The sequence below is a fragment of the Peromyscus maniculatus genome, chromosome 15 (genome assembly GCF_049852395.1).
Source record: "Peromyscus maniculatus bairdii isolate BWxNUB_F1_BW_parent chromosome 15, HU_Pman_BW_mat_3.1, whole genome shotgun sequence".
Taxonomy (NCBI): Eukaryota; Metazoa; Chordata; class Mammalia; order Rodentia; family Cricetidae; genus Peromyscus; species Peromyscus maniculatus.
Genome location: NC_134866.1, coordinates 45,879,040 through 45,894,267, shown reverse-complemented (window position 1 = coordinate 45,894,267; position 15,228 = coordinate 45,879,040). Strand labels below are relative to the sequence as shown.

General features: G+C 42.7%; 1 protein-coding gene across 17 annotated transcripts in view; it reads left to right on the top strand.

Annotated features, from left to right (window-relative positions):
• The window catches only part of Pde4d (phosphodiesterase 4D), a 1,451,136-nt gene that overhangs the window by 1,273,144 nt on the left and 162,764 nt on the right, over nt 1-15,228 (top strand). The window lies entirely within an intron of this gene.

Below are 15,228 nucleotides of genomic sequence, written 5' to 3'. Positions count from 1 at the left end.
TTCGCCATATAGATATGAGTCAAATTTGTTCCTATCTCAGCAACTGGTACACCTCTTCAAGTTTTGATTCTGGGATCCATGAACACAGAACTGGGTATGTCTGTTCGTGATGCTTCACCAAGTACCACACATTAGAATATTTGTTTATAAATGATCTAAGTTATTTTCCCACCATCTTGGAGACTAATGTCCAAGATCAGGTTGCCAACAGGGTTGAGTTCTGCTGGGGACCATCTTCCTGGTTGCAGAAGACTGTCTTTTTCATATTGCTAACAAGGTAGAAAGGACCAAGGAGGTTAGGGCCCTCAATAATGGTCCTCTTCCCATTCACAAGGCTCTCTCCTCATGGTCTGATTCTCTCCCAAAGGCCTCGCCTTCAGCTACCGTCACATTGGGGCTGAGGACTTCAGTCTGAACGTTAGGGCCACCCCCACCTGTTCATCCACAGTGGGGAGCAGTGGAAAGAATGAAAAGATGAGAGAAGAAAGGGGAAAGAGAGAGGGGAAGATAAGCCTGCAGGATGCTCAAAGCAAAATGCACGAATATTACCCCCAAAGCGGTCAGAACGGCACAGTGCATACCTTGCATCTGCCAAGATGGGGCCTTTTATTGTCCCAGCTCTGTGCCCTTTGTCCTTGTTGCCATCACAAACCCTGGGTTGTAGTGACTTGTGAAGCAGACTTTGGTTCTAAGTCTAAGAACTTAATTTTGATTTATAATTCTTCAGCAGCAACTCTTTCACAAATTGTCTCATGTTAAAAAAACAAAAGACTTACAAAACTCAGGTGGCCACATGTTCCAAGGGTTTCTCTGATAGAATTTGTAGCACCCCGACCTTCTTCTATTTGCTAAGCATTAAAGCCAAAGAAAATTTTCATTTCCCATCATCATAGTTAAAACTTTGTAGTCACCTGCCAGTCATTATCCCTGTTTAGGAGGGGCAGATGCATACATGTTACATAATATGACAGTCCTTGCCAGGACCGCTTCTAGAAGGACAGTTACCAAAGAGACATTTGCCAACTGGTTGTGTTGTCCTTCAGAGTGGCGACACACCTCAAGCTGTGTGATGTTTGGAGTCTGAGTGGGAACCCCAGCTGTCTTTAGCTTTGTTTTTTAATTAGAGGATGGAGATATGAGGACCTAGCATTCAGAACTGTTGCAAGAATACATGTAGATAAGTTATATAAAGGGTAAAGTTGGGTCAGCAAGTCATTAAGTATTTCTTTGGACAGACTGGCCCCGTGTTCCCCATTTGTTCCTAACACCTGTTCTTCGCCTGGGAGTGTGGCGGTTGCAGAGGACAGAAAGGGCCTTCGGTCTTTTCTCGCTCTGTACAGCTCAATGATGACTATATTTTCATGCAATAACGGCCACGCATTTTCAGTACTTCCCCTATCACTAAGTGGAAGGCTGACCAGCAAAGGTCCTGAGCCAGAAGCGAGGAGAATGTTGGGTCAGTAGAGGGCAGCAGAGAGGCAGAAATGCCGGAGCCCTGACAGTGTGGGGACCAAGGGTTGCCCTGTGTTTTGGAGTAGAGACATCATGATGAGGGCAGAGAGTCAGTACTTGGGAGCATTTGTTTCATCTCGAAACGATGTTTAAAAATGTACTCTGCAGCCACCTCACCAACCTTCTCCTTCTCACTATCACTTTCATGGCGTTTCTTATTTCTGCTATTTTTGTTCTCTTTACTTAATCATCTTCAGTAGAGAGTTTTTCAGCAGGAATACAACTCAGAGAAAATCTACTTAGATCTTTTTATTGGATGGATGAGAAAAACTGAGGCCCCTGAGAGTAAAGCGCTACTTTGTGGCTGAGTTGGGAATGAACCTGTGTCCTTTCTCTGCGTCTCAGGTCCTGAGCCCTCTCCTGCACCCATACCATAAAATAACCCATTAGAATAAGTGGCCTTAGGTTTAAAGAAATGTATGCTTTAAAGCAACGGCAGGAAACACGAAAGAGTGTTGGTTTCTGGGTAACAGGGGGAGCTTTAGATTATTTGCACATGGACTTAAGAATTGCAAAGTATCCCGGCCCCATTTCTCGCTGGAAATGTCTTCATAGTTAGGGCTATTTGAGTTACATCTAGTAGCCATCACAGAGGTGGGAAGATGGCCAACCTAAAACAAAGGGCTCTTGATTTTGTCTCTAAGGCCTTCTATCAAAGCAACACAGCCAGTAAGGGTGCCTCGACTGCGCCTGCAGAGCTGACAAGAAAGTGGCTGACATAAAGCAGTGGTAACATAGTTCTGGCCCAGAAAAAATACTGACGGTCCCACTGCATATTATTTTAACCTGGATACTCTCAGTGCCATTAAGAAAAGAATGTCTGTTCCAAAGCGAATTTTGTCAACCAGGAAGCAGAGGATTAAAAAGTGAAGTGTCCAGAGAGTAGCTAGTCAAAACTCGACGAGAAGAAACTTAATCTTCTGTAGCCATTGCCCTGAAGCCTGAGAAAGGATGATCCACCTGACAAAGGTGGTAACGCAACTAACCAAGGTAATGAGCAGCTCGGTGGTCTCTGCCAGGATGGGGGCTGCTTGTTTAAATGCTTTCAGCTTACTAAAGAAAAGGAGCCAATGTTTTCTGGTGAGAGCAATGACACTAGTCATTGTCTAGATCTTCTTTTTTAGTCTGTGGTCCCATGCATGTGTGTGATAAAATGAGTAGTATATATTATTAATGTGTAATATATATGCAATAAAAAGAACATATATATACATATATATGTGTGTGTATATATATACATACATATATATGTATGTATACTCTCTCTCTCTCTCTCTCTCTCTCTCTCTCGCTCGCTCGCTCTCGCTCTCTCGTACGTATTTCTGGATATCTATATAGGGGGCCTTTCTTCAAGAAAGGAGATCTGTGTGTGAGAGATGCATGAATCCTGAGGAGACAATGAACTACAATGTTTGTTAAGTCAGTGCATAAGGACCTCAGTAGAGCAAGCGATGTCAGAGAGGCGCCGCCCCCCATCACCAGCTCTGTTCTATCGGCTCTTCAATTTTCCTTGTGTAAGAGAGAGTCTAGTGGCAAAGCACCCATCTCTACAGGGAAGGCATGCTCGGTGGGCTGTTTCCGAGCGTGTACGAAAATGCTGCCGGTGTCTTACGTTTAAGATATATGAATAAAGATTTCATGTGTCCATGATTATATATGGATTGCTTGCAGGCCTTTGCTGTTTTTCTTTGATACATATAATGATGCCTAGGAGTTCTGTTTTTTTTTTTTTTTTTTAAGTTAAAATAGTTAACTTTTATGAAAACTCCCCTCCTCACCAACAAAAAGACTTCTCTGGGGGAAATGAAAAGCCTTGTTGGACTGCATGTAAGGACGACTCTTTCATTAGCTGAGCTTATTAGAACAGTAAAAGGCTACTTGCTTCCTTGACCTCTTACTTGATTTATAGCTTGTGTTGCCCTCTCTCGCTTTTATTTGGACAGTTGGGTTATACCTGTTACTTTTTTTTTTTTTAAGTGTCACATCAGACTGTGACTTTTTCACCAGGAACTAGTTAAAGTTGAATTACAAACACCAAAACAAATAACATGCCATAATCATCTCAATTGTGTATCACCTGAATCTGATTTCAGATCCTTCATTATAACTTTAGTTGAGAGAACGGGGCAGTGTTTGAGATTCATTTAGTTAGCAAAACCTAAGGTCAAGTCCAGTCATTGGGTTCTGGGATCTGAAACCAACTTTCTCCTTCCTAGCTACATAATTTCCATCAATTTCCTTAAATTCCTTAAGCCTTTATCATTTTTCCAGTTAATTCTAAGTTCTTGGTGAGGACAATGCTTCATATCCAGAATATATTCATAAGCCAGGCGGTGGTGGCGCAAACGCCTTTAATCCCAGCACTCAGGCAGCAGAGGCAGGTGGGTCTCTGTGAGTTCGAGGCTGGCCTGGTCTACAGAGGGAGATCCAGGACAGCCACCAAAACCACACAGAGAAACCCTGTCTTGAAAAAAAAAAAAAAGATACAGAATGTATTCATAATGTGTTGGTATTGTTCATCTGGTCAGCAGGCATTTCCATTTTCCAGCCCCTGATGAATCACAGGAAACAATGAGTAGAATCTGACTGCCAGTTTCAAGGAATTTGTAGTCCAGGTGGGAAAGCAGAGTGAATGAGACTGTGACATGCAAACAGTTCTACCTGGGTAACTCTGAGCTGGTGTGTGTGTGTGTGTGTGTGTGTGTGTGTGTGTGTGTGTGTGTGCCATAAACCCCATCCAAGGACTGAGGCTCATTGCATGAGTTGGCTGTTTGAATCCTGGGACTTATGCAGGGACACTTGGCTCAGTCTGGGAGGGGGGGACTGGACCTGCCTGGACTGAGTCTAGCAGGTCGATCCTGGTCCTAGGGGGAGACCTTGAGCTGGAGGAGGTGGGAATGGGGGGTGGGCTGGGGGGAGGGGGAGGGAGGCGAGAGAGGGAGAACAGGGGAATCTGTGGCTATTATGTGGAACTGAATGGTGTTGTAAAATAAAAAAAATACCTGATAAGGGATGAGGATAACCAAAGAAGAGCGATAAAAAGGAAGACATGCATTTAAAGTTTAAAAAAAGAAATAAAGAAAGCAAAAGACATTTCGCATGGCTGAAGCTTTCCATTCAGTCTGCCTAGAAGTGAGTGACAGGAGCCTTTCCCAAGGGGCATATGAGCCGGACCCAAGATGTCTTCCTATGCCAGTAGTATCTCAGAAGGCACTGCATGATAATATTAAATAGAAAGTTATGTGGGATAAACATTTAATGTCCCTCTAAATCAATTTAAAATAACATTTAAGAATTGTTTCTTTTTGCAATCATAATAAAATTATGTCATCCTCAAAGAAAAAAAAAGATATAGAATGTATTCATAATGTGTTGGTATTGTTCATCTGGTCAGCAGGCATTTCCATTTTCCAGCCCCTGATGAATCACAGGAAACAATGAGTAGAATCTGACTGCCAGTTTCAAGGAATTCGTAGTCCAGGTGGGAAAGCAGAGTGAATGAGACTGTGACATGCAAACAGTTCTACCTGGGTAACTCTGAGCTGGGCTGTGTGTGTGTGTGTGTGTGTGTGTGTGTGTGTGTGTGTGTGTGTGTGTGTGTGTGTGTGTGTGTGTGTGAAGGGGGTGGGGTGTCTCCTTGCAGAGTGAATGAGACTGTGAGAGCAAACAATTCTCCCTGGGTAACTCTGAGCTGAGGTGGGGGGTGGGGGTGTCTCCTTGGCTAAGCATTTCATCAACATGCATGAGCCCCTGGGCCTGATCATTAATTAGCACTGATCAAAAGAAAAGACTATGGTGAGCTGGGTGCACTTTGAAGGAGCCAGGCAGATCCCTATGAAGTTGAAGCCAGCATCATCTACGTAGGGAATTCTAGGACAGTGAGACTGTCTCAGAAAAAAAAAGGAAAAAGAAAAAAGCAAAGACAACACCAAACAGAAAAGAATATAGCGTTCCCCTTGGAGTTAGGGGAAGATTCCCTGAAACTGGAAACTAACAAGAATGAGACATGGAAGCATGCTCAGGGCACAGGGAACAAAAAAGAACAGTTCAAGTTAAGAGTGTGTAGCTGCAACTAGATGTGAGGTTCTAAAGGTAGATTAGCGAAATCTTATTGGAGCTCTATCTAAACAGCGTGGGTTTCATGATATGTGGAATTGAAAATCATCAATACTTTGATTGTTCTTATGATGCCGGGATTGGGACCAGAGCCTCCTGCAAGCCAGCCATGTGCTTTATCACCGAGCTGCAACCAGACTCCCTGTACCATCAATTTCTTTTTTTTTTTTTTTTTTTTTTTTTTTAAACCTGTTTCTCTGGTTCTGAAAGTCAAACTGGGGTTATTGGTCAGTTTTCAATGTGGGGAACAGATCTGTGTTTGGATGACAACTGGAAACAGTGTGGGCTGCATACACGATAGTGATGATGTTCCTTAACCTGGGGTGGTTGGTGGGGAACAGAAATGACGGAATAGACTCATAGCTGTGTTCAGAGGTCGAAGACACAAGAAGGTGAGAAAGATGTTTAAAAGAATGAAATCACATAGAAAGCTATCGATCACCACATTGTAAGTACGTGGAAGTTTTAAAATATCCCAAATATTAGATAGCATTGAAATTCTCATTAGGAAAGGTTTTTTTTTTTTTATGATTAAGGAAAAAATAAAAATTTAGAAAAAGCTTTTATTCGGGACAGTACTTGATACACATTGGATTCAATTGAAGGTATTGTTGGATGTTAATGAGGGACTGCCGAGCACAGATAGAACACTACTACACATAATCTAATGACACACGCGGTCGCAGAATGTGACAAGCAAGTAGTAGCTGTATTTTCAAATACTATTTCCTGAAGATGGAAGCCCTCTACTGGTTATCCAGTCCATAGCATGACCGTGCTATTTTTCAATTGATGAGAAAAGCTACCATGTAGCTAAAAAATCTGTATGTTGCCAATGCCCACTTCTTATTGTATCAGTGCTTTAAAAGAATCAAAATTCCCCTATGGGCCTACATCAAGGAATCCCTGTGGGATATTTGCAAATGAACAGCAAAACTGAATCCTGGGTATTTCTGAACCAAAGCCTTGAGATAGGGCTCAGAGTCTTATTACCGACAAAGGGTTGCAGGTGGAACATTTGATGCTCCAAACACAGAATAGGATATTGAATAAAGTAGGTGAGAGTACTGCCCAGGTAAAAGTGTTAGCCCTGGGTTACCGATAAACAGTTGGCAATTCTAGTCTTTCTGAACAATGCATAGAATATTATGCCTCCCCCCCCACACACACACAGGCACACACACACACATGACAGTGTAATCTAGAATTTGTGAGATAATGTGTGTGAAGCACTCGGGGATCAGAAGAAAGAAATACAAGGTGATATTATTATCTGACATCTTCGTCATCACGTTCGTCATCCCCAGGGTCGTCATCTCTGATAGCTCTCAAAATATATACAGGATTTTAACTAGCCCAGTTTGCTGCAGTCTGAGAAAGGAATAAAGCATCATGTGCCTGTTTGTGTGCCAGGCAGGAGTGAGTTTGGGAAACGTTATGTTTAGTAACTGTATTCTTTTTGTCTCTGCAAACACAGTACCAAGTCTCCTTTTCAAAAATTCAAAGGGGGAAAAAAATAACAAAAGCTGCCTTCTTCAGCCACTCCTTTCCTGCCCTGTGTGCTTCCCATCCAGTGGAGAATTAAAGCTGTTCTAGGCACGCTGGGAAATGCAGAGGTTGTGGGGGAACAAAAGATTTAAAATCCCCCTCGAGCTCATTTCCCAGATCATAATGTTTCAATGTTACCCTGAGTTATTTAGCCCTCAATAGGGGGACAGTTCGTTCGCAGGGTCCTTTCTTTTACTGTCTCAAGAATTGCTTGAAAATTGATTCACTATATAATTCATACTGATATTGAGAGATGGTAGCATCTGCCAACTAAACATTGTATGTATGTGATTGAATTCCCAATGCGTGGGAGGCAGAAGCAGGTGGTTCCCCTGTGAACTCAAAGGTAGCCTGGTCTACGTAGTGACTTACCAGCCAGCCAGAGCTACAGAGTCAAGACCCTGTCTCAAGCAAAACAGCACTGTAACAATCCAAAGGGGTCGACGCTGCTGCTATTCCATTTTTATCAATAAGAATGGGCTAGAGAAGTAAAGATGATGTGAGCATTTTCTAGAAGTCCTGGAGCAGTGTTTGGGTTACCTTGCTTCCGGCTTCCAGAAACGCTCACCTTTAAGCCTTTGAAAGAACAGGACCATCTCCACTTATCGGGGGTGGGGGATGTGCATCTTGATCTTCACATCTATTGTTCTCTCAGGTACCACATTTCTAGACATTTCCCCCTCCCTCCATCCCCTAAGTACCCTTCCTCCAGACATTGCTGAGGCCCAAGCATCCGGTGCTCTTTGCAGGCTGTCTTCTTTCCTGTAGTTTGTGTTACAGCATGGGCAGCTCAAGGGAAGCATTTCCAACCCACTGCATCGTACATGGGTGGAAAAGCATGGCTGTTAGAGGCATCTTTCCCTGCACACATCTCCGTTATTTGTATATGATCATGTGGAAAGCTTCGTTTCTGAGTGTCTTCCTGGATCTACTGTTTTATTCATTCAATCCCTGGTCTGGGAAGGACTGCTAAGCTCTGAGTACTCACCCAGGCATAAAATATCTCTCCTGGGCCTTGGAAATATTACTCTAGAATTTTGGGGGACCTGAAAAGCCAAAATGTGTTCCACTGAGTAACAGAGAACATTAAGTAATTTATTTAAAAAAAAAAAAAAAAAAGGAGGGTTTGTAAGTGAATGAATATTGAATCAGGAAGGATAGAAGAGAAAGAAAGAGGACAAAATGGGACAGGATGAAGTCTTCTTCTAGATAGATAAGACACTATCTGCAAGCCGGGCAGCGGTGGCGCACATCTTTAATCCCAGTACTCGGGAGGCAGGGCCGAGCCGATCTCTGTGAGTTCGAGGCCAGCCTGGTTTACAGAGCAAGATCCAGGACAGGCACCAAAACTACACAGAGAAACCCTATCTCAAACAACAACAACAGCAACAAAAGATGCTATCTACAGTGTTAGTTGAGAGAGTAGAAATGGCTTGGAGAAATGACACAGAGATTTGCAGGGGGTGGGGCTGAGAAAGAAGTATGAGAGCAGTAAAGAAGGAATGTTTTCAAGGCAGCCAAGGAAGGAAGTAGAAGAGGGTTGGGCATGGGGCTCACAGTGGTATAAAGTCACTGGCTACTAATTTACTGCTATTTGGCCAAATTGTGTATATAGAAATAGAACTATGCGGGGCGGTAGTAGTGCATGCCTTTAATCCCAGCACTTGGGAGGCAGAGCCAGGCAGATCTCTATGAGTTCAAGGCCAGCCTGGTGTACAGAGTAAGATCCAGGATAGGCTCCAAAGCTACACAAAGAAACCCTGTCTGGAAAAACAATAACAACAGCCAAAGGAAATAGAAATATATTTCTTCCTGTCTTTCCTTCCTCCTTCCTTCCTTGTCTCTTGGAGTGCTGGGAATTGAACACAGAGCCCTGTGCCTGTTCGTCAAGTGCTCTAGAACTGATCTCTACCCCTTGCCTTCCCTACACTTACTGGTGCCTCGCTTGTGCTTCTGTTGAAGGCAGTGTGTCATTGCCTGTGCCCTGTGTTTACTTTCAAGTGTAGGAGCCAAAGCAAGGGATAAAGCGCATCTCTATGATCTTTGCTCAGTAGCAATCTAAGTGGGTAGTTATTTAATAAGTTGTTCTTGTTTAAATTTCAATAAGGGATACAAAATAGTAGAGAGGGAATTATAGTCATTCACAACCCTCCTCATTTTTCCAAGAATATCATTTAAGTGAATCCTGGGATATGAATGAGTTACGTTGAACGTTCATTTGAAGGTCCATGTCTTGAGCTTCTGGGTGTGAATATCCACACACTGGCACTCATCTAAGAGCTCTTGGTAGCAGCCACAGGTACATACATTCAGACAGCTATATGTTTCCCAAAAAGAAAGAATCAGAAAAACAATTTGGGGTTGTCCAATACAGTAAATTTCCATGTTGGTTGTATTTGTTTATTGGCTTTGACTCAGTTTCAGAGATTATATTCCACAGTACTTAACTCTGTAGCTTTGATCTGAAGCATCACAGTATGTAAGGATGGGAGTACATGGGAGAAAAGGCCTCCTCAGTTCATCATAGCCAACTCTAAGAGACAGAAAGGACAGGATGCCATATCGCCTTCAATGGGATAGTCTTAGTGGTGTAGCTTCCTTCTAATGAGCCCTACCTAAAATGGTTCTAGATATGGACCAAAGAGTTAGCATATGGCCTTCTGGGGGCTATTCAGAATCCAAGCTACATCACCTAGAAAGAGGCATTTTGGTCCATTGGTGGGATGGGATGGGTTGTAATCCCTTTGACCATTGGAAGCAAGCTGTAAAATGCTACATAACTTAACCACTTAAGAAGTCAGTGGTTATGAAGCACAGTGCCCAACAGGAGGCTGGAAGAACTTGAATGTCCTCACAGCTGCTTCTTACAGAGCCCCTGGTACTGCCTTCTCACTGTATGCTTTCACTTGGCTACCACATTTCCCACCCCAACAAAAGCACGCAGCCTGTAGCAAGTTCCTCCCTATGGCGGGCAGTCCATCATCTCAACCTCAGTCCCAGTCTAGACTTCCCACACCCTAAGCACAGCCATCCATTCCTCTCACCTGGGACGAGTCATGCTTTTCTCATCACGTTTGACAGTCACCAGACTGCCCCCAGAAATGACTAGCTCTGGCCTGTTCACTGGCATCACCACACCAAGGTGCAACCTCACGCAAAGAAAGCCCAGTTAACACAGACTGAGAGTACAGCCGTTACTGCGATCCATTTCTAAAGATGTCTTCCTATAAGAGATGTTAGGATGAGTCGTTCAGCTTCAGTGAATGTTGGCTGCGCCCCTGATCACCATTTGACTTGGGGAAATTTTGCTCCAGGCCATTGTTTTTCATCCATAATTGGAAGGTCAGAGCAAATGGATCTTGGAATGTCAAGCGAGGGTGGAAGAGGATGCGAAAGCACCAAGCTTCATATCTAAGGCATAGTAGGACCAAAGAAGAATCGCACTAATTGATATGTTGACCTTGAATGTGCTAGGACACTTCCTCCAGTGAAGTCCAAAAGCAAAGGGACTGTCTTTAGAATTGGAAGCCCAGCCTAGGAAGAGGTGAGGTGGAGACAGCGGCAGTATTTCTCTTGGTCACTTTCCTCTTCTAATTTGTCCCTTATCGTCTGGGTTCCTAAGAGAAAAGCTGTGCCTACAGAAACAAAACAAAACAAAGCAAACAAATAAAACAACAACAACAGCAACAAAAGTTGCTTGCCTGTTTCTCTGGCCAGTTCTTTCTACATGTTTAAATTCCTAATGGTGTACACAATCTTAGTCACTACATTTTCATGTGCAAGCAATTAAGACTCATTAACGGCCCTCCCCCGTGGAAGGTTTTGTTCCCCATCTGCCACGAATCAGATCCCTCAGAAGCATGTTTGACTTTGAAACAATGTGAAAGTGCCTTGCATTTTGTCTGAATTGCATTTACAGAGCACTTTTTTCAGTGATGGACATGGACAGTCACAATAAGCTCGGCAGCTGGTCAAAGCAAAGCCTCAAAGAAACCAGTGAAATGGGGCAGAAAAAGGGGGGTTTTTCAACTAATAGGAAGGAGTAAAATAAGAACTGATGTCTGATAAACATGCCCCAGACACGTTTCCTTTGTAACTATTTATCTTACAACAAGGGCATGCACTCCACTTCCTACGCTGAATATTAGTTATACATACATGTATATAAACTAATATTAGTTATGTATATTCCTAACTCATAGGAACATACAGGAGAGAACAGAGCAGAAGAAGACAGGAGAAAAGCAGAAAATTTGTAAAAGTGCACTTTTTCAAGAAAAGACATAGACTACAAAGCTGGAGGTTTGAATGCTGAGTATCCCAGAAGAACTCAGGAGATTTGAGTGATGCCCTGTTCACTTAAGAATCAAGTGGCAGAAGGGGTGGTTCCATAACTAAAGCAGTTTCCATATAAGTACTGAGACCTGGGTTTTGGATCCCCAGAAGCAGCCATGGAAAGACTGGGCATTGTGGTCCATGGCTGTAATCCCAGCACTGAGAAGGTAGAGACAGGAGGATTCCCTAGGGCTTGCTGGCCAGCCAGACTACCCACATTGATGAGCTCCAGGTTTAGTGAGAGGCACTGTCTCAAAAACCAAGGTGGAGCCAGGCATGGTGGCATATGCCTTTAATCTCCGCACTTGGGAGATGGAGTTTGAGGCCAATTTGATCTACAATGCAAATTCTAGGACAACCAGAGCTCCACAGAGAAACCCTGTCTTGAAAAAACAAAACACCAAGGTGGAAAATGATGAAGAAGACACTATACCTCTTCGTCTGCCCTCTGGAGGCATAGGTACACACATCCAAGCACACCAGCATACATATACACACACCCAGATGAGCATATACATGCACACACCACACTACACTCACATCAAGCAGTTATTTATCATCACCATAGCCAAAATCCATTTCTACTTTGTTTTCTTTGATTTTCTTTACATTAGAACAAGAAGTAGAAGCTAAATTAAGAGCAAAACTATACTAAGTTCTGGACACAAATATATATGGAAATGATAACTCTAGAATTCAGCAAATCTAAAGAGAAAATTGGCTGGCTTTTCTTAGAGTTTTGGAAAATAAAATATGCACTGTCTCTGCACAAACGATGTAGTGCCCTGTGCACCGCTTCCTTACTTGAGTGAGAGCTTGAAACACACCATTCAGGTTCGTATAGCAGAGCTCCATCTGTGTATCTTGGGTTATTTTGCCTATCAGCTTCCCAAGGATTTAATAAGGGGAAATGTTTTGGAATCATCGGATGAAAGGTTTCGTAAAAGTTCAAAGTATTGTTGTTATTTTGGGCAGTCACACCTGCAGGCTTCAAATCCTTTGTGCAAAATGAAGCCTTGTGGTCTTCTCACATCCAACCTTCAAAGGAGAGCTGACGTGGGCATGTGACAGATTCTCTTGGGAAAGTTAGCTGAGCCGCCACCACCCGCCAGCCCTGTTGGTACATAAACATCAAATGGCACCTGAGATCAGTCCCAACCTCTGCCTGGGAGATCTGAAGGCAAACACTGAAGATGTAGCAGATGAGGTGGGGGGAAGGGCTTGGACGTGGTTAAATGAAAGGAAGGGGAAAGGGAAGTGAAGAAGACTGTGGTTTGTACCAACAGAGAATATTCTCATTCAAAGGGAGCCGTTTTTTTAAACAAGAAGCACACAGGTACACTCTGGCTGGCATCGAAGAAATTACTTCCCTTCCAGGTGTAATTAGCTGGCAAATTAATGTTGTGCTGGGCACTGAGATGATTGGCCCACACACATGTCTATTGATCAGCAACCCCTTTAGGATTTAAAAAGCGAAATCCAGAGAGTAAAGGGAAACATATTAGAGGGTCAGGCTACTTTAAAGGTGACTCCCAACATCCCAATACAAAATGTAATAAAGGTTCTGAACTAGTGAAATGAGACAGATGTGTAGTGATTCTTTATTGTAGGACTCTACTGAGGAGATGTAAAATATTTCTGAGAATGTGTTAAACCTTATAATCCTTGCTAATACATGTGGGTTGAAAATGGGTAAAGTTCTGGATTCCAGTATCAAGTGTAATACTGTTTTTCCTCAGTGCCCAGATGGCCTGCACTTCATTTAAGGAAAAGTGTTCCACACATCAAATGTAAAAAAAGCAAGACTCATGAATATTTTGAGACAGGGTCTCTGGGTACTCGATATGTGGCCTGGGCTTGCCTAGAACCCGTAGTGATTTTCCTGCCTCCATCTCACAAATACTGTAAACTCAAGTGTAGACACAATCCCTGGCTAAGACTCCTAACATATATGTAATTCTTTATACTGAAAGTCTTTAGAGGTACTCTGCTCATCCTTCACCTCTTGAAAGAGTGCAAGAACTGTAAGGTAATCACCTGATGACTTAAGTCACCCTGGGCCTCTGCTTTCATGCTCCTTGTCCTTCACAGGGATGCCTAAGAGTAAATGGTCCTTGAGGGACTTCTTTGCCTGTACCATTAAAAAAGACTGATGGGTGGTGAAATGGTTCAACAGTAGAGGACTTTGCTTATCATGCACACACTATGGGCTAGGTTCCTAGAAACACACACACACACACACACACACACACACACACACACACACTCACAGAACCTAAGCCTGGTACATCCACTGCTATCATGTTGTTTCTGTCAATTTGTGTGACCAAAACAAAATACCACAGATTGGGCAATTCTTAAATTATAAAAAAATGATTTTCATATAATTCTAGAGGGTGGAAAGTCCAAGAACAAGGAAGGCACTAGCTTCAAATAGAAGCCTTTATTATTATTATTATTATTATTATTATTATTATTATATCCTAACATGGTAGGAGGTAGAAAGGCCAATGAGAAAAACTCTCCCCGTTCACTCTTTTTATCAGACCACTTTATTCCATTCCCAAAGGATGGAGCATCATGATGTCATTACCATTTCAAAACCTTCCTCTCAATACTTATTGACATCCCTGGATTTAAGATAGGACACATTCAAACTGTTGCACTGCTCAGTGTCACTTCTTGACATCACCCAGTTTTGCCTTATTGACACCTTTCTTTACCTGTGGTTCTTTATTATTGACCACCAAGGTTACCAAACTATTGAATTGATCATAAAAATAGAGCAAATTAACTCAAAAATAAAAGTAAGTGGTTCAAGACTAATTCATACCTCAAAAAATAGCTTAGCATACTGAAGATACAGTGAACATATTTTGTAAATGTGTTTTCTTGACTGCTCTGGAGTCCCTTCACTCTTTGGTTTTCACTATTATAAATTCCAGGATTATTAAACCTCAATAAGTTGCTAGTATATGCAGAGTTGATCAACTTAATAAAGGCTTATCATCAATCACTCAATAAAATCGTGTTTGCTTTTGCTTTCTGAGTTTCAGAGAAACAAAATAAGTAAAATGGTAGGCCTTCCTCCCAAGAGCATGGTATGTTATAATTGCACATATTAAAAAGGAACAGAGAGGCCGGGCGGTGGTGGCGCACGCCTTTAATCCCAGCACTCGGGAGGCAGAGCCAGGCGGATCTCTGTGAGTTCGAGGCCAGCCTGGGCTACCAAGTGAGTTCCAGGAAAGGCGCAAAGCTACACAGAGAAACCCTGTCTCGAAAAACCAAAAAAAAAAAAAAAAAAAAAAAAAAAAAAAAAAAGAGAAAAAGGAACAGAGAATCTTTGGTAGTCACAAGACTGGGCCATATAACTTGTCATAACATTTTTGAGGCAGCAGAGACAAAATCAAGCCAAGTAAGCCATGATGCTTTTCAGCCAACATGATACTTGCACCTGGCTTGACCATTCCTCAAATTAGTGGTCAGATTATCTGAGAAGAAAGTGTGAATGAGCCATCCCCAGGCAGCTGGAGGCTTTCTGATGGCTTCTCTAGCCCAGCATGCTGTCTCTTTTCAGACAGGACCACTTACTGTTAGGAAAGAGAGGTGGTCACAGATGACTATTAATTGCTCCTTTGACACCTGTCATTGCCAGTGTTACAGTCACAGTCACGGCACAAGCAGTGACATCAAAGTTTAGAGACCAGAACTAAACTC